The following is an 18912-nucleotide window of genomic DNA, read 5'->3' on the forward strand; positions in this document are numbered from 1 at the left end:
CCCACCTACGTTTCCACTGCTTCACGATATGCCCCGCCCTTTAATTTACATCATCATTATATATTGTAACCTTAATTTCTAGAGCTACCATTTCCTTTAATTAATGCATTTTTTTTAATTAATAGTTAATAATTATTACCATATATATGATAAGAAAAACTGATAAAGAAAATTCTAACTGTATGAAAAATATATGAGAAAATAGTAATAAATTCATTTTCACATATTTTATAATTAATTAATATAATATATAAAAAGTTGTAAAATTCCATTAATTAATTACCATAAATTATAAAAAAAATTCTTGATTTAAATATAACAAAAAAAAACATTTGGTTTTATTAGGAGTTGAATTGGCTGTACTCATCTCCTTCTCTTTCATAGGGCGCGGCATAATATAAGTTTAAATCTTATTAAGGAAAAATAAGACAAACCAGCTCATGAAACGAAGATCAAAGCGACTTTTTAAAAGTGTCGAAATTGTAATTGGATAGAGAGTAACTATATTACAACTAATAGTGTATAAGGAAAAAGTTAAAGTTTCTGTTATGATATCTATGGTATTATTATATGTATATACACGTGGGAGATTGCACTGTTTAATTAGAGGACGCGATTATTAATTATCTGTCAACTCTCATTCTTCATTATTTATTTTCTTGGATGTATTATATATCACATATAAATAAATAATGGGAATAAATAATATATAAATATACATTTTTTCCATGTGTTCCTACTTTGCAAACAACAAAATAAATAGAGTCAAATACAAATACCTTAATAAAATCCAGAAGAAAATAAGTGTACTAGACTATTCAAAGCAAAGTTGTTGCACACGATCATCAAACATATATATAGACTAAACTTGCATGAAAAAATTAGAAAATTATTATATGATGACGACAAATGTTACACGAGCCTATGTGACAATATCATTATTCATTTGTCCCTAAAAAATATATGTGTCTGATGTAGTTTGCAATAAGAATTTTACAGTTCATAATTTAGTAAAACATATCATTTAGTTAGACGATACGTTATTTTGGTTCGAGAAAGTACTGTAGCTGTTTCCCTCAAAAAAAAAAGTACTGTAGCTGATTATGAATTGTTACATCATTAATTATATTTAATTTTGATCACTGCGAAAAAAAATAGTACTCTATGTATATATATTCCCTTTCAATAAAATGAAATAGCGCTATAATTACTATAATAATATTGTTATTTATCAATACACATTACATACATTATATCATTTAATTTAAAACACATGTACTTCTCAATATTTATATATATATGAATATAATTGATATTTTAAAGGATATATAACTTAATTAAATGGGTAATGATCACTGATCAGGTTAAGTTAATAGAACAAAAGGTTTATTCTTTAATTTTAATGCTACCTAGTACAATTGGTACACTTTTAATAATGCAGTAGTACATGTCTTCAATGTGCCATAAAAGCTATAAACCGGTGGATTAAATTTGATAGATTATATATAAAGGAAAATGTTGTATTAATTGATGAAAACAATTCGAGAATATCTAAAATCTAAAGGTACTTTAATTACAATTGTATTGCTGAGCTTTAACAAGTACGTATAATAGTTTTTATTTCTCTTTTTCCGAAAAGTTAAGTACTAGTTTCATAATTTTGTAAAACTACTACAACAAACAAGCTATTAATATATAATATAGCATGAATTAATATATAGCTAGTGATCTTATTCATATCAATGTATAATATAGCATGAATTAATATATAATATTCAAACACTAATAATTAAACCTTGCTTTTTAAAGCATCACAAACCACCCACTAGCATTTGGATCATGTGAAGAAAAAAAGCAAAATAATGTATATATTCTGTGTATAAAAATATGGCCCTAGGCTTATATATAGGCTTCCATATATGTATGATGAGTTACTTTGAAGCTACTCCAAGAATATGTATGTTGGCCTTGGGTTTGGGTATATAGGAGACTAAATGAATTTGGTGAAATGATATGTAATGGTTCCAACTAAACCACCCACTACCTAGAATAACCTTTCTTAACCAATAGTATATATATTACTATTCCTCGATTATAAATTAATGTCATTCTCATTCCCTTACTGAGATGTATACACCTTACTTATTAATTAGAAATTAAGTCAAACTTATTTATTCAATAAATTGACCGAATTGATCCAACTATATATTAATGTATATGTATATTAATTAAGTGGATCGATCATATCTTATAATAGGTCAGACTCAGCACCCAGCCAACTTTATTTTCTATAGCTCATCCTTACATATAACAAAGTTTAAACAAATCGGTTAGCTCAGCCTTGTCATTACCCTCTAATAATTAATTAAGTATATGATATTGTTCGAGGTTAATTATTAGCTTTAAAGTTTATCTGTAGTATTTTAGATCAATCCACAAAAATAATTAATCACAGGCTCGTCATCAAATAATAATAATAATAAAGTTTTTACAGGAAATTAATATTATTAATTAGATTTTACACTTTTTGAAGGTATCTTTTTCTTGTACTTTAAATCTTAATTATGAGTTTTTTTTTCCTGACTCTATCAGTACGACTGGAATGGAAGTGGAGTGGCCGTTACATGTGGCATGTGGTTTAATTAAGCTTTGGTCAGCTGACTCAAGTACACAATATTCATTTTCAGTCCTATACTATACGTACTTCACCCTAATAAAATAACCAAATATACCCAATAATGTTTTAGTGTTAAGTTTTTTTTTTTTTTGAAACTAGTGTAATAAGTATTTAATATTGATAAAATTATAATTTTATTTATTTTATTTATTTTCGTTAGTATATACTTTGAAGAAAATTTAAAAGTAATTAATACTATATATTTGTGTATAGACTCAATAATCTAAAATATGAATTTTATATATATATCATGTGTTTAAGATAATAACAAAATTTGTAATAATAATATGAAGGAAAATTAAAGTTTTACATACGATTAAATACTTATGCCGCTTACAAATTCAAAAGTTTGGGTACTTAATTATGTCACTATTTATCCTTTATATAATTATTTCTTATTTTTTACAGGTTTTTTATTTGTCTTTTTATATATATATATATATATAAAACAATAAAAAAAATAACTCTCTATTTTTATCAAAAAAAATTAAATTTGTAAAAATATTAAAAAACTGTAAATTGGTATTTTTGTAAACTTTTTGTCATTTTTTAGTATTTATGAAAATATCCCTAATTTAAAACACTCAAAGCATAAATACAGGACAGAAAATTGGGCCCAATGGGCTGTGTTTTTATATGGGGAAAATAGCTCAATCCCATCTAATCCATTGGTTACGGTTAGATGGTTCCTGACTTGTCAACTGTTGATGTTGTGACATGAAGGAAGGAGGAGGAGCTTTCATTTTTTCTTTTTCTTTCTTATGAAATGAAAGGCTCAGAATGTGATTAGATTTAAAATTAAGCGACTGGGCATGTAATTGTTTTAGTAAATATTTTTGAACCAAAGACAAACACATCAAAATGGGTCAATGAAACCAAATTTGGGCCTAAGGTTCCCAAAAATGATGGACGATCAAACTATACTACTCTATTATAAAGATCATGTCAATGAGTTGGCCTGTACATATCGATTTCAAATCAATCTAGTTTGTTGGGTCAGTATGGTGTGGCACATAACAAAGTCTTTTAAAGCAACCCAATATTTTTTCATTCAAACTCTTTTTCTTTTCCTCCATTAAAATAACTAAATGAATCTGTCTTTGAAACCTTACCAATTTTTGGTTGGTGAAAAACTTTTGTGCATTATGTAGAAACATTTGTTTTTATTATATCCAAAATTATATTATTTTCTATGGCCACTTTTTGTCTAAAATTTTTCATTTGATCATCCAATCATTAACTTTCTTTTTTCGTGTCTGACTTGTGCTACCCTTGTCCTTGAGTATTGGTTTGGAGATTGCAAATATTTCATATCTAATTTTGTTGCGGTGCTCTTATAATTTTTGGAATTTGTGGTGTTTGACTGACAGGAATGAGAATAAATAAGAAATAAAATAAAATAAAATTTTAAAAAAAAATTGATTAAAAATTATTAAATTTTTTATATCTCATAATAAAATAGTATTTTATTCTATTTCAAAATACAATAGTAAGTTATCGCTCTACTAAAATAGTAAAAGATCATTCCATTAAAATAACATTTTAGTTGTTTTTTTTTTTTTCTATTTCATTAGTGCAACTATATTATATGATTTAGCTAGCTTTATATATATATATATATATACATATCTTTATATATTAAAAGTCTTATCCCAACGGCGTTTTTTTTTGGTTTAACATTCTTGGTTTAACAGAATATATTTAAAAATAAAAGAATATTCTGTTAAATTTAACGATTAGGTTGATCTCTCGTTAAAAAATAAACCCAATAATTAAACCAAAAAATTAAACAATCTTTTAAATAAACAATCTTTTAAATATTAATAATCTCTTTTTAAATTAAAAAAATCATCTTAGCCACATATCTCTCTAACAAACCTATCTGGGAGAATATTAATAATTTTTTTATTTATTTTTTAAAAAATAAAAATATAGATAAAATATCTAGAAAAGATAATATAAAAGAAGATTGATTGTGTTGGCTTAGAGATTTTTGGGCTTGGGCTTAAAAAAATAATTAAAAAAAAAAGATGAAATGAAATTTGTAATTAGTATTTACCTTATATGTTTGTGCTTATTTTTAGTTTTATTTTTAATTTTACCACTAAGAGGAGAAGGTTGAAAAATATTAGAATATGAAAATATTATTGGTGCTTATTAGTAATTTGCAAAGAATGTGAAAGTCTATAAATATATAGTAGTGTAGCTATTATTAGATATGAAATGAGATAATAGAACTTTTTTCAATTAGAAGATTAATGTACATTTTACTATTAATAACATACATTATTATAACACAACTATGTTTTACTTACTAAATATACTGACACATATTTTATTTTTATAAAACAAATCGTTCAAATAATTATACTATTTTAATTATTAATTAAAATAAAAAACTAAAATATTAAATAAAACTAACACTACGTGGCTTGGCACGTAACAATCACCTAGTATATATATATAGCTAAACTGTTTGTTATAATTTAATTCTTTTTTATTATCCATTTATCCATTCAAATTGTTAAGTCATTATATGAAAATAACACATCTAATATAATTGTCTCCTATATACATTTGAGATTTTGCAATAAAATAATGTTTTAGTTAGGGAAGGTCAATACATTTGAATTGAAAAATAAATAAAGAATATTTGCTTGGATTGAAGATGGGTTTCGTGTCCTTCTACTCTACCATCATTTTTGTTTTGTAAATCATTTGATGTGAGCAACTAAAGTTTTTAAATTCTTTAATAATTTAATAAAACCAAATGGCATAATTGCTTAATAATTACACAAAATTAACATCTTCTGTGGGCTCCGGAGTCCGGACAAGATGTTTGGTTGCTGATTAATATTGTTGCTTGAAAAATAGGATAAACCATATTAAGAACAATGCATTTATGATGAGCAAGTAGAATTTAACGTTTATAATTATATTACTGCAATGGATAATTTCCATACAACTACAAAATATATAATAATATAATAATAAAAGGTTGCATGCTCTCATACATAGGGCGATTTTGAATCGCCCCTCAGTTCTCTGGAGCCTGCCTTTGGGGTTCTTAGAGTCATTTCACGGTAGTCTAGCGGCTAGAAAGTTAGAATCTGCTCCAGAGTTTGTTGGCCTTTTGCTTTCTTCTCGTCACCGCTACCTAAGGGTTTTTTCTAATTTGGGTTTCGTGATTGCGTTTCTTGTTTTTGTTGGGTCAAGTTCTTGAGGGTTCCTTTGGGTTACTCAGTCCTCCTAAGCGAGTGCAGTAGTTATTGGGTTGTCTCTTTCCCTAGTTTCCAAGCCGACTCCGGTGAAGGTTTGTTCTCTAAACCTACAATTTTTTTGAGTTCACCTTTCTCTTGCTCTGGCTTTCCTTTGTTTAGAGATCCTCTCCTATCTCAATGTAAGTTGTGCTTTGAGATCTCGGGTCTTTGGTTATTGCTTTGATATTCCGTTGATCTACGAGTTTTCTGCCTAGGAACATGGAGTTGTGTAGGTCACTGACCTTTGGTTTGCCAATGTTTTTTTTATGGGACATTTGGTTTGGTATGTTGTTGTTGTGGCTCCAGTTTGTTGGGTTCTCCCAGCTTCCTTTATTTATTAGCTTTGTGTAGCCTACTCCTTTCTTTGTGAGCTCTCCCAGTATGTGGAGATTATGCCATCTCAAGGCACTACAACTGTTGTGATCAGTCCTAACTTAACTTCCATTAGATTGATGACATGGCAAAATCTTAATCATGACAAGTTGGACAATTACTATGTCTCTTGACAGTTTTGTTAGTTAGGCTTTCCAAAATTAGTTTGGTTAGTTAGTTCTAAACTACTATATATATAGCTGCTTAAGTATTGTATTAATTAAGTAATTAAAGGAGTGTAATACTTGTAATCAAGGGTGTGAAAGAGAGTCTTAAACATGATACTAGGGAAAGAGATAGAGAAATCAAAGGGAAGATGATGATCTTCAAGGGAATTTCCTATAGGGCTCTACTGGTTTTCAAGACTTGATCACAGTCAATTTTATGACTTGATTCAAGGAGGGTGTTGAATTGTAATTGCTTGTAATTGTCCAAGTTGTAACACCTTTTGCCATTGATTAGTGAACTAGAATTCCTTGGAAGAAGTTCAAGGGGGATTAGGCTCTCTACTATTGTAGAGGAAGTTCGAACCTCCTCAAAAATCCTGGTGTATTTTATTTTCTGCATTGTTTTATTTTTTCTGGTTTTTCAATTCGATTTCTTAATGATTTGTTTGTCTAACATTTGGTTGAGGTTTGTTGTTTAAACTCAACAAATTGGTATCAGAGCTATAAACTTCTTGTACTCAACCTGGTGCAACAAATCAAGAGAATCAAAGGTCCAAGAAACAAGTTCAGCAAGTGCTCGATCTGTTGCTTCTGTCATCTGCTCGAAGAAAAAATCAAGAACTGATCGCAGAGTGATCAAGAAATATGACAACAAACAAGATGGACATAAAAAAATTCAATGGTAAGAATAATTTCTTTCTTTGGAGAGAAAAAATGAAAGCTCATCTTGGAAACATGGGGTTGGATGAAGCTCTCAAAGGGGAAGACAAAATGTCTGCAACATTGGAGAAATCCAAGAATGAAGAAATTCTAAAAAGGAAAGAAATACCATTGTGCTAAGCCTTGAATATGAAATTTTGAGGAAGGTTGTTTTAGAAGAAACAGCTGCAACCATGTAGAATAAACTTGAAACAAATTTCATTATAAAAATACTACCTAGCAGGGTTTATCTAAAGTAAAAGTTCTATGGTTTTAGAATAGATGAAGGTAAATCTATTGATAAAATTTTAAATGAATTTACTACACTTTTGTTTGATCTTTCGCAGCTTGAATGTGACAATCGAAGAATAAGACCAAGCCATTTATCTTCTCATTTCATTACCACAAGAGTATGATCAATTCAGAGATACCATCTTGTATGCAAAAGACACTTTGGTGCTGGACGAAATTATTAGTGCCATCTACTCCAAAGAATTGTCATTAAAGAACAGTGGAAAGTTATCAAGAACAAATGGAGAAGTATACTACACCAGAGGAAGACAACCACAAAAGACTAATCATCACCATTACAAGAGCAAATAGTAACTCCAAGAATAGGAGATCAAACTCAAAAGACTCAAACAAAGATGGAAAAGGATGTTATACATGTGGAAAAGTAGGGCACTATAAAAGGAATTGTTACTTCAACGAGAACAATAAATCAAAGTCAGAAATACAAGAAAAACTACTCAAATCAGTCCAATAATAGATCGGAATCACAAGACTCAGCCAACTATGGTGATGACTATGATTTAGGGAAAGTCCTACTTGCTGCAGCATCAGCTCCAAATGAACATTGGATCTTAGATTCAGGCTGTACATTTCTCATGAACTACAACAAAGAATTGCTAAGGAAATTCAGAACTACACATGGTGGGAAAGTAATTCTTGGTGACAGCAACACATGTGCAGTAGAAGGCTTAGGAGATATCCATTTCAGAATGTTTGATGAAGCTATTAGAATTCTAAAGAATGTCAGGTATCTACCTAACCTAACTAAAAACTTAATTTTTCTGTTGGTACACTTGATGATGTAGGGTATTCAAACAAGATTGAGAATAGAGTTATGAAGATTACCAAAGGTTCAATGGTGATGATAAAAGGAGAGAAAAGAAATGGTCTACACTATTTGATTGGAGAGACTGTGACAGGTGAAGTGTAATATCCCGATAAGTCTAATGGTAATTAATTAGGGTTTGTATTTATATTATGTGTTAATCAGGTAATAAGTGGGATTATGATCCTACTAATTTATTTCAGCATAAAATTTAAATTTTGCTATAAGTGAGTAAATAAGCGTAATTTATAAATTACGGAGATTTATATAGAATGTGTGAATGTAATATGAGCTATATGTGGAATAAAAATATTTTCAGGTTCGGTGACCTTGAAGACCTGATTAGTGGATAAATAAGCGTAATTTGTTAATTACGGAGATTTATTTGAAATACGTGGATATAATATGACTTATTTGTGAAATAAAAATATTTTCAAGTTTGGCGACCCTGGAGACCCGATTGGAGGCCAAAAATGACACAACAGTTTTAGTTAGAAATATTGATGAGATTATTGGGATAAGTTGATTTTAAAAATATCGAGGTATTTTAGGGTACTCGAAGTTGGCCAAATACCCTAGAAATAGAGATTTATTAGTGGCTAAGAAATAATAAGATAACTATTAATAATAAAATTTTTATTAATATTATTATTATTATTATTATTATTATTATTATTATTATTATTATTGTTAAAAACGAAACAGTAGTTTCGTTTTGTTTAAAAATGTATATATATATATATTAAGTTTTAAGTTATAAGGAACGAAACCCTCGTTCTCTCCCTTTGACAAAACCTTCTCTTCTTATATCCATTTTTTTCGATTTTCAATCCAAAACTTAGCGATCTAAGCTCCGGTAGTAGCAGGATAGTAAATCTTTGAAAAGGGAAAGCTTAAGATATGGTTTAATTTCATTTTAAGTTTAAAAACGATTGGTTTTATATAGGGGCTTTATGATTTAAAAAGGTTATGGAGATTCTGACTTCGTAGAACTGTTCTTTGGTAAATATGGGACTAGTTTATGTGTTTACTTGTTGAATTTGAAGTGATTTTGAGTTAGAAATCGAGTTTGGAACTTTTTAAAGCTTAGTCCGAACGTTAATGGCGTTTTTCATTTAAAGGGTCAATTTTTATTTCTGTTACGTAAGGATGGTAATGTTTATGGTATATATGCGCCCTGTGAAGTTTGGAGTGATTTGGATAAGTTTTGATAGTGTTTCGGTGAGTGCAAAAATTGTGATTTTCGAGTTTTATAGTTTTTAGAAATTCCTAAGAGATCAGAAATCGTATTTTTGTCATAACTTTTGACTCGGGTATCCGTTTTGGACATTCTATATACCGTTTCGAAGCTTGCGACGAGCTCTACAATATGGTGTATGTTTTAGAATCAAAATATAAGTTTTATTTTAGTGTATTTATACCGCGGGATTTGGTAGGAAACCCTAGATTGTCTTTTGTGAATATAAACAGTGTTTTGGGATAAACACTTATTAGTTTATCGTTGTTGCGACATAGGGCCGAGATCATCGGGAATAGTTCTCCACTTGGGTTGGCCGAATTGTATGAACCTGAATTAAAGGTAAGAAAAGTATATTGTACTGCATAGTACGTTGTATGTAATACAATTAGTATTATTATGAATTGATTAATATTGAGATATAGTTAATATTGTTATATATTGAAAAGTATATTGTACTGCATTACGTTGTATGTAATACAATTAGTATTGTTATGAATTGATTAATATTGAGATATAGTTAATATTGTTATACATTGAAAAGACTGATTGGTTGAGTATTGATAATGTGATAATATTATGCATGTGATATATGGGCTCACCTGATTAGGTGATGCAATTTTCCTGGCGACGTACTGGGCATAAGTACGGGCGTCAATGATATATGATGAGTACCGAGTGTAGGTACGGGCTCACCTGATTAGGTGGTGTGATTTTCCTGGCGACGTACTGGGCGTAAGTACGGGCGTCAGTGAAATGATTAGTATCGGGCGTAGGTACGAGCTCGTCTAATTAGACGATGCGATATATTGGTGCCAGATTGTGGCACGGGCTCACCTGATTAGGTGATGCAATTATATGATATATGAGTGCAGGTTTTTGGCATAGGCTCACCTGATTAGGTGATGCAGTTATGCGACATATGGGTGCCAGGCTATGGCACGGGCTTGCCTGATTAGGCGGTACAATACAAGATCATCAGATTAAAGCATCGACTTGCCTGATTAGGCAACATGATGTCATGAAGATGGTTGCTTTATGAGGTAACATATATATTATTTATATGATTAAATGAATATGAATTCTATTATTGGTATAATGGTTTTGTATTACCAAATATCTGTATACTAATGTTTATTCGTGGCAGATGCTAGTAGTGATTTGGATTTCATCTTATGAACAAAGTGTGATGGTTTGATTCTTATTGTGTATAAATGACAATATTCGAATAATAAACTATATGATTGTTATTATTACTTTTCTTGCTGAGTCCTTGTGACTCACATGTGCTATGTGGTGCAGGTAAAGGCAAAGAAAAGCTAGATCAACCATGAGGTGGCAGTCTTCTCCAGCAATGTACATATTGACCTCACTGGCCTGCGTGCCGAGTTTCCAGGAGTTGTTTTGGACTGGCTGTATCTGCTGTGTATTTTGATTTTTTTGTTTAAATGGTTGTCGTATATATTTCTTTAGCAAAACTTTTTATAACAGGGATTCCCGGAACACACTTTTTATGTCGTTATAATGTCCGTTTTAGTGTTTTATTTTAGTAAAGTTTTTAATATTATCACAGTTTTTAATAATTAATTATTCTATTAGTATTAAACTAGTTTATAAAATCACACACGTGGCGTCCCTATAGATTAGGGCGTTACAACTTGGTATCAGAGCAGCCATGGTTTTAAAAGTCCTGAAGACTGGTCGAATATGTACATTTGCTGCAAGGACAAGTCGACTCATGGTATATAGTAAGTATTTATATTATTTGCTATTGGATTACTTGCCTAGGCAATTATAAAGTATTTTGGGAAAAGTAGCATACTGATAATTTTGATAAGAATTTGTCTATGGTATATGCATATTGATATTAATATTCGTCTGAGTTTTAAATAATTAGAATATGTAGACTAAATTTGTGATAAGTTAAGCAGTAAGGGCAATTAAATAGTCTGATTAGCGAGCTATCTGGGCTCATGGCAAATGGTAAGGAAGAGAATTCTTCATTGCCATAATGCTGGGAACATGTAAATTATGTTATGCAGGATATGATTAGACAATAAAGGAAAACAGATCTGAGATCTGAAAGAACAATAGGCTCATCTTTTGTCTATTTTTATATTACCGACACTTCCTGTTTTACCACTAGATGTGGTCGAATATATGAAGTCAACTTACTAGTAGATTAAGAAGAAAAAACTAAATGAACCACAAATTATGAGATGGAACGAAAGGTTCTATGGTGACCATGATAGCGGTCAAAGTGAGTATAAGAGATGGTGACCTTATCAGGAGTGTTTAAGATGCAAAAAGGCGCCATTTGAACCAATGTAGAGCCAGATCTTGTTTTATTGTGGGGTAGTGGGTCATCTGAAAAGAACCTGCCCACAGTTAAGAAAGATTAATGTTAAAGAAGAAAAGTGTACGGATCCTGCCCAAGTGCCAGTTATGGTTCAAGGGGACCCGAATATCGGTCCTTCGGCCGACTCAAGTTAGAATTTATGGGCAATATTATAATTGTTATTGATATTAAACATTGTACATTTAGTTAGAGACATCAAGAAATCTGAATGGACTGTGCATGTATGTTATTTAGTGGTAATTCATTTAACAGGATAGACAGATTAGAAAGATGACAATATGAGTTAAATTGTTGATATTCCCTAGTGGAATATAGAACATAAGTAGTTAATGGAGGCATCGATCTAATTGATTCAAATAACAAAATCTTTTGTATAGAAGTGATCTAACGTTACCAAAGGTAAGACAATTTATGAGTATTGTCTGGAATCCTAGGTGAATTGAAGACAACGATTGTGTAGTAATTTTGAGATTATGTAGGCGTGGGACTATCTATGTTAGGAAGAAGCATCTTGTTTTGGTAGCTCACCATGAGGGAATTCCATGGTTGAGTGTCTTTGACTTGGGGTGATTTCATTTAGGAAATTTCCCCATGAAGCGTGCGAGTTGGAGCAAAGCATGTTGGAAACACTTGGATTGGTCCGTGGGACCAATCGTCAGTCCAAGAAACAGCTAGAGTGATGCACTCATGTATAAGAGCCATCATTGTGTGAGCGTAAGGGCCCAATAGAGACTTGAAGCGGGGACGTTACTAGGGTAATGTATAAAAGAACGTCAGGAAGAATAGTGGTATCACTAAAGTAAAGAAGATTACCTAAATTACTTAAGGTGACACGATAATGATGGAGAGTACTTTATAATTGACTGGATAGTCAATGTGATTTATAAGGAGACCATTGAAATTCTAGGAAAGGATTACTTTATTAAGAAATTATTGAAAGACATACTCACCCAGAATGGGGAAAAACTTATGAATTGAGATGTAATTTAATGGACATGTATTTGAGTGATTGGTGAATATTGGATCACAAAGTATGTTGTTTATTAAACAAAAAGCTATATAATTGAGTGTACAATAAGTTTTAAAGTGGTTAACCAAGTATGAAGATAGTGATGATTGCAAGGAAGCAGTGGTATCGTATGAACTAGGGAGTGAAACTTTAGTGGTAATGATGGAAAAGAACATTAAGAGTCTCAGATATCGATGAATCAGCATCATCAATGGGAGACTCACTATAAATTGGTATGGTAGTTTGTACCAAAGGTTGTCAATAAAATAAAGAATATACTTGAGGTATGTATTTTTCTGGATGTGCTTGAAAATATTATCAATATTTCTACCAAACACAGAAAAAAAAAACTTCAGGATCAAGGAATGATCTTTAATTAAATGTTATTAGTTGAGAATTCGGGAAATGGGTATTTCCAGTTTAGTTGTGGGTACTTGGTATGAGCAATGTTGCCTCTACTGTATACGTTACATTGATTCACTTTATAATGGTAGTTAACTGTAAGTGATTGGGAAATTTTAAAGTTGTGTCAGCTTAAGAGAAATTGATGCAAGTTAAAATAAATAGAAACGAACAAGATTCAAGTTAACAATAAGATGGAAATTCCTTAAGTTTAAGTGAACAAAAACCGATGAGGAATTGCAAGAGGTTAATGAAGGGAGTGATGGCAATTGAATTTATTAATGAAAGAATGAAAGCAAGAAATACAATTAGGAACGATAAAGAAGCATCTACTTTCTGATAACCCACTATGAGCTTACCTTGGAGTTAAGCATACTTAACTTGGGTAATATCAAGATGGGAAATCTTTCGATGAATCATCCCGGAAAGCGTATGAGTGAGGAAAAAGTACGCTAGAAAGATTCATATTAGGATGCAGAATTGATAGTCATTCCAGAGATTACCAAGAGGAATGGATGTGTTAATAAGCAGAAATTTACTAGGTATTGGGACAAGTAAGTGGGCGGAAATAAGAAGCGCTCTAATTGAATATCTATCAGAAATGAATACTTAACTTGTTACTAAGTTAAGCCAGTAGATCAGCTTAGGAGATCTCATAGAAGGAGTAGAAAGACATAATTATGAATTATGTACTATGGGATCTTATGATTTTGACTGAGTAGTAACGGTTGGACATACAGAGTTAATATGTTGTCTGTCAGTGTAGACAATTTATACTATAAATGAGAATACAGAATTCATACGAAGGAATAGTCTAATCATGTGAAATTCCAAGGTTGATATCTTTGGCTATGATATTAAGAATTGAAGAAGGTTATTGAGAACCATGGAGGTTAAAGCGAAAATAGTATGATGTTTTATTCTTGAAAGGTGGGTAACCTGAGAAGATCAATGCAATATTAGAAACATGTTATGAGCATATTTAATAAAGGATAGATTATCTTAGAATAATCTCTTCCCTGATGAGGTTTTTATTTAAAAGAGATAATTAAATGTACCACAGGTTAGGTACCTTAATAAGTGTGGTATAAGAGAAATATTAGATACCTGTTTACTGAGGTAATTAGGCTAGGTAGCCTATCAGCTAGCCTTAACTCCTGTGTTTTCTGGAATATATAATGTGTTTCATGTCTCCAAGCTGAGAAAATATGTATTAGACTGGACCCATATTCTGAGCTGTGATGATGTTCAAGTTCAGACAAATTTATTATATGGGAAAAATATCTTGTCCATGTTTTGGACTAGAAAGATGAGGTACTATAAAATGAGACAGTTCCACTAGTTAAGAAATTGCTGTAAAAATATATATATATATATAAATATATATATTTATATAGCAAGGTAGAAATAGAAATTTGAGAGTTAGAATCATAGATATGGGGGTAATATCCCAAATTGTTTAAATAAATTTCGAGGACGAAATTTTTATAAGGAGGGGATGGTTGTAATATCCCGATAAGTCTAATGGTAATTAATTAGGGTTTGTATTTATATTATGTGTTAATCAGGTAATAAGTGGGATTATGATCCTACTAATTTATTTCAGCATAAAATTTAAATTTTGCTATAAGTGAGTAAATAAGCGTAATTTATAAATTACGGAGATTTATATAGAATGTGTGAATGTAATATGAGCCATATGTGGAATAAAAATATTTTCAGGTTCGGTGACCTTGAAGACCTGATTAGTGGATAAATAAGCGTAATTTGTTAATTACGGAGATTTATTTGAAATACGTGGATATAATATGAGTTATTTGTGAAATAAAAATATTTTCAAGTTTGGCGACCCTAGAGACCCGATTGGAGGCCAAAAATGTCACAACAGTTTTAGTTAGAAATATTGATGAGTTTATTGGGATAAGTTGATTTTAAAAATATCGTGGTATTTTAAAGTACTCGAAGTTGGCCAAATACCTTAGAAATAGAGATTTATTAGTGGCTAAAAAATAATAAGATTACTATTAATAATAAAATTTTTATTAATATTATTATTAATATTATATTATTATTATTATTATTATATATAAAAACGAAACAGTAGTTTCGTTTTGTTTAAAAATGTATATATATCTATTAAGTTTTAAGTTATAACAGTACAGAACGAACGAAAGGAACGAAACCCTCGTTCTCTCCTTTTGACAAAACCTTCTCTTCTTATATCTATTTTTTTTCGATTTTCAATCCAAAACTTAGCGATCTAAGCTCCGGTAGTAGCAGGATAGTAAATCCTTGAAAAGGGAAAGCTTAAGGTATGGTTTAATTTCATTTTAAGTTTAAAAACGATTGGTTTTATATAGGGGCTTTATGATTTAAAAAGGTTATGGAGATTCTGACTTCGTAGAACTGTTCTTTGGTAAATATGGGACTAGTTTATGTGTTTACTTGTTGAATTTGAAGTGATTTTGAGTTAGAAATCGAGTTTGGAATTTTTTAAAGCTTAGTCCGAACGTTAATGGCGTTTTTCATTCAAAGGGTCGATTTTTATTTCTATTACGTAAGGATGGTAATGTTTATGGTATATATGCGCCCTGTGAAGTTTGGAGTGATTTGGATAAGTTTTGATAGTGTTTCGGTGAGTGCGAAAATTGTGATTTTCGAGTTTTATTGTTTTTAGAAATTCCTAAGAGATCAGAAATCGTATTTTTGTCATAACTTTTGACTCGGGTATCCGTTTTGGACATTCTATATACCGTTTCAAAGCTTGCGACGAGCTCTACAATATGGTGTATGTTTTAGAATCAATATATAAGTTTTATTTTAGTGTATTTATACCGCGGGATTTGGTAGGAAACCCTAGATTGTCTTATGTGAATATAAGCAGTGTTTTGGGATAAACACTTATTAGTTTATCGTTGTTGTGACATAGGGCCGAGATCATCGGGAATAGTTCTCCACTTGGGTTGGCCGAATTGTATGAACCTGGATTAAAGGTAAGAAAAGTATATTGTACTGCATAGTACGTTGTATGTAATACAATTAGTATTATTATGAATTGATTAATATTGAGATATAGTTAATATTGTTATATATTGAAAAGTATATTGTACTGCATTACGTTGTATGTAATACAATTAGTATTGTTATGAATTGATTAATATTGAGATATAGTTAATATTGTTATATATTGAAAAGACTGATTGGTTGAGTATTGATAATGTGATAATATTATGCATGTGATATATGGGCTCACCTGATTAGGTGATGCAATTTTCCTGGCGACGTACTGGGCGTAAGTACGGGCGTCAGTGATATATGATGAGTACCGAGTGTAGGTACGGGCTCACCTGATTAGGTGGTGTGATTTTCCTGGCGACGTACTGGGCGTAAGTACGGGCGTCAGTGAAATGATTAGTATCGGGCGTAGGTACGAGCTCGTCTAATTAGACGATGCGATATATTGGTGCCAGATTGTGGCACGGGCTCACCTGATAAGGTGATGCAGTTATATGATATATGAGTGCAGGTTTGTGGCATAGGCTCACCTGATTAGGTGATGCAGTTATGCGACATATGGGTGCCAGGCTATGGCACGGGCTTGCCTGATTAGGCGGTACAATACAAGATCATCAGATTAAAGCATCGACTTGCCTGATTAGGCAACATGATGTCATGAAGATGGTTGCTTTATGAGGTAACATATATATTATTTATATGATTAAATGAATATGAATTCTATTATTGGTATAATGGTTTTGTATTACCAAATATCTGTATACTAATGTTTATTCGTGGCAGATGCTAGTAGTGATTTGGATTTCATCTTATGAACAAAGTGTGATGGTTTGATTCTTATTGTGTATAAATGACAATATTCGAATAATAAACTATATGATTGTTATTATTACTTTTCTTGCTGAGTCCTTGTGACTCACATGTGCTATGTGGTGCAGGTAAAGGCAAAGAAAAGCTAGATCAACCATGAGGTGGCAGTCTTCTCCAGCAATGTACATATTGACCTCACTGGCCTGCGTGCCGAGTTTCCAGGAGTTGTTTTGGACTGGCTGTATCTGCTGTGTATTTTGATTTTTTTGTTTAAATGGTTGTCGTATATATATCTTTAGCTAAACTTTTTATAACAGGGATTCCCGGAACACACTTTTTATGCCGTTATAATGTCCGTTTTTAGTGTGGTAATAAGTGCGTAAGTGTGGTATTGGTGCTTAACTCGCTGGGGTTGTTGATTACAGGGGTACTAGTAATGGACCCTCCGCAATCATCCAGACCACAGGGCGAGCAAGTAGAGCTCGGGGCTACCCGAACCGATCCACCAGCACCGCCTCCACCTCCGCAAAATCCGGGGGATAATGCAGATGCTGTTAATGCTAATCCTCCTGCTGACTGGCAGCAGATGTTTCATGAAATGCGGAGTGTCATACTTCGTTAAGAAGAAGAGTTGCAACGTTTGAGGCAACAAGCTGCCCCAGCTAATCAAGGGTTACCATCAGCTCCTGTGCCAGTGGTGGGTAACCAACGGTATGTTATGCCGCACCGGGACTCTGTGTTCGAGCGGTTTGTGAAGCTACAACCTCTGACTTTTTTGGGAGGCATTGACATTATTAAGGCCGGTCAGTGGATGAGTACTGTTACCCGTATCTTCGATAATATGGGGGTGACGGGAACTGAGAGGGTAAAGTGTGCGGCCTTTATGTTTCAAGATCATGCCCGCGTCTGGTGGGACATAGTGAATCAAACTCGGGATGTCAATGTGATGACATGGGAAGAGTTTAAGAAACTTTTTGAGGAAAAGTTCTATAATGTGGCTGTAAGGACTTCACATCAGGAAGACTTTGTGAAGTTGACTCAAGGGAAGATGTCTGTGGCCGAATATACTCTGGAATTTGACTGGTTATCTAAATTTGCTGATGATTTGGTGCCTACCAATTTTACCAGAAAACAAAAGTATGTTCGAGGACTGAATGCTACAATCAGTCGAGACTTGAAAATTACCACATCCCATGACACTCTGTATAAGAGAGTGGTAGACTTGGCCTTAATTGCTGAAGATGCCGAGCAGCAAGTAATGAAGGAGCAGGCTGCAAAGGATGCTGCCATGGCATCAAACCCTCCTGCTGGTGGTAATGTCAGTAAGGGGATCGACAGTAGCAACCCTGAGCACAAGCGGAAGGCTGAAGATTTTGGAGCTTTAAGAGGAAATAGAAAGTTTCAGGGAAATAGAGGTGGCCGTCAAGGCCGCGGGTCCTCATTCCGGTCATACCCCGAATGCCCTAAATGTAAAAAGCATCATCCTTGTGAGTGTCGAGCCAAGGCATGTTTTCAGTGTGGCGTGGTGGGCCACTTTATTAGGGACTGTCCCCAAGCTAAGAGAGAAGAGCCTAAGAAGAATGTTGCTCAGAACCCGGGGCGACTTTTTACTATAACTCAGGCAGATGCTAATGCTAGTCCGTCAGTTGTGACAGGTCAGTTATCTATTAATGGTTGTGCTTATATTGTGTTATTTGATTCGGGAGCTACTCATTCATATGTATCGAGTAGGATGATAGAAAGTTTACATAAGCCATGTGATATTTATGCTTCGAGGTTTGGAACCCT

Source organism: Cannabis sativa, chromosome 1, assembly GCF_029168945.1.
Source record: "Cannabis sativa cultivar Pink pepper isolate KNU-18-1 chromosome 1, ASM2916894v1, whole genome shotgun sequence".
Lineage (NCBI taxonomy): Eukaryota > Viridiplantae > Streptophyta > Magnoliopsida > Rosales > Cannabaceae > Cannabis > Cannabis sativa.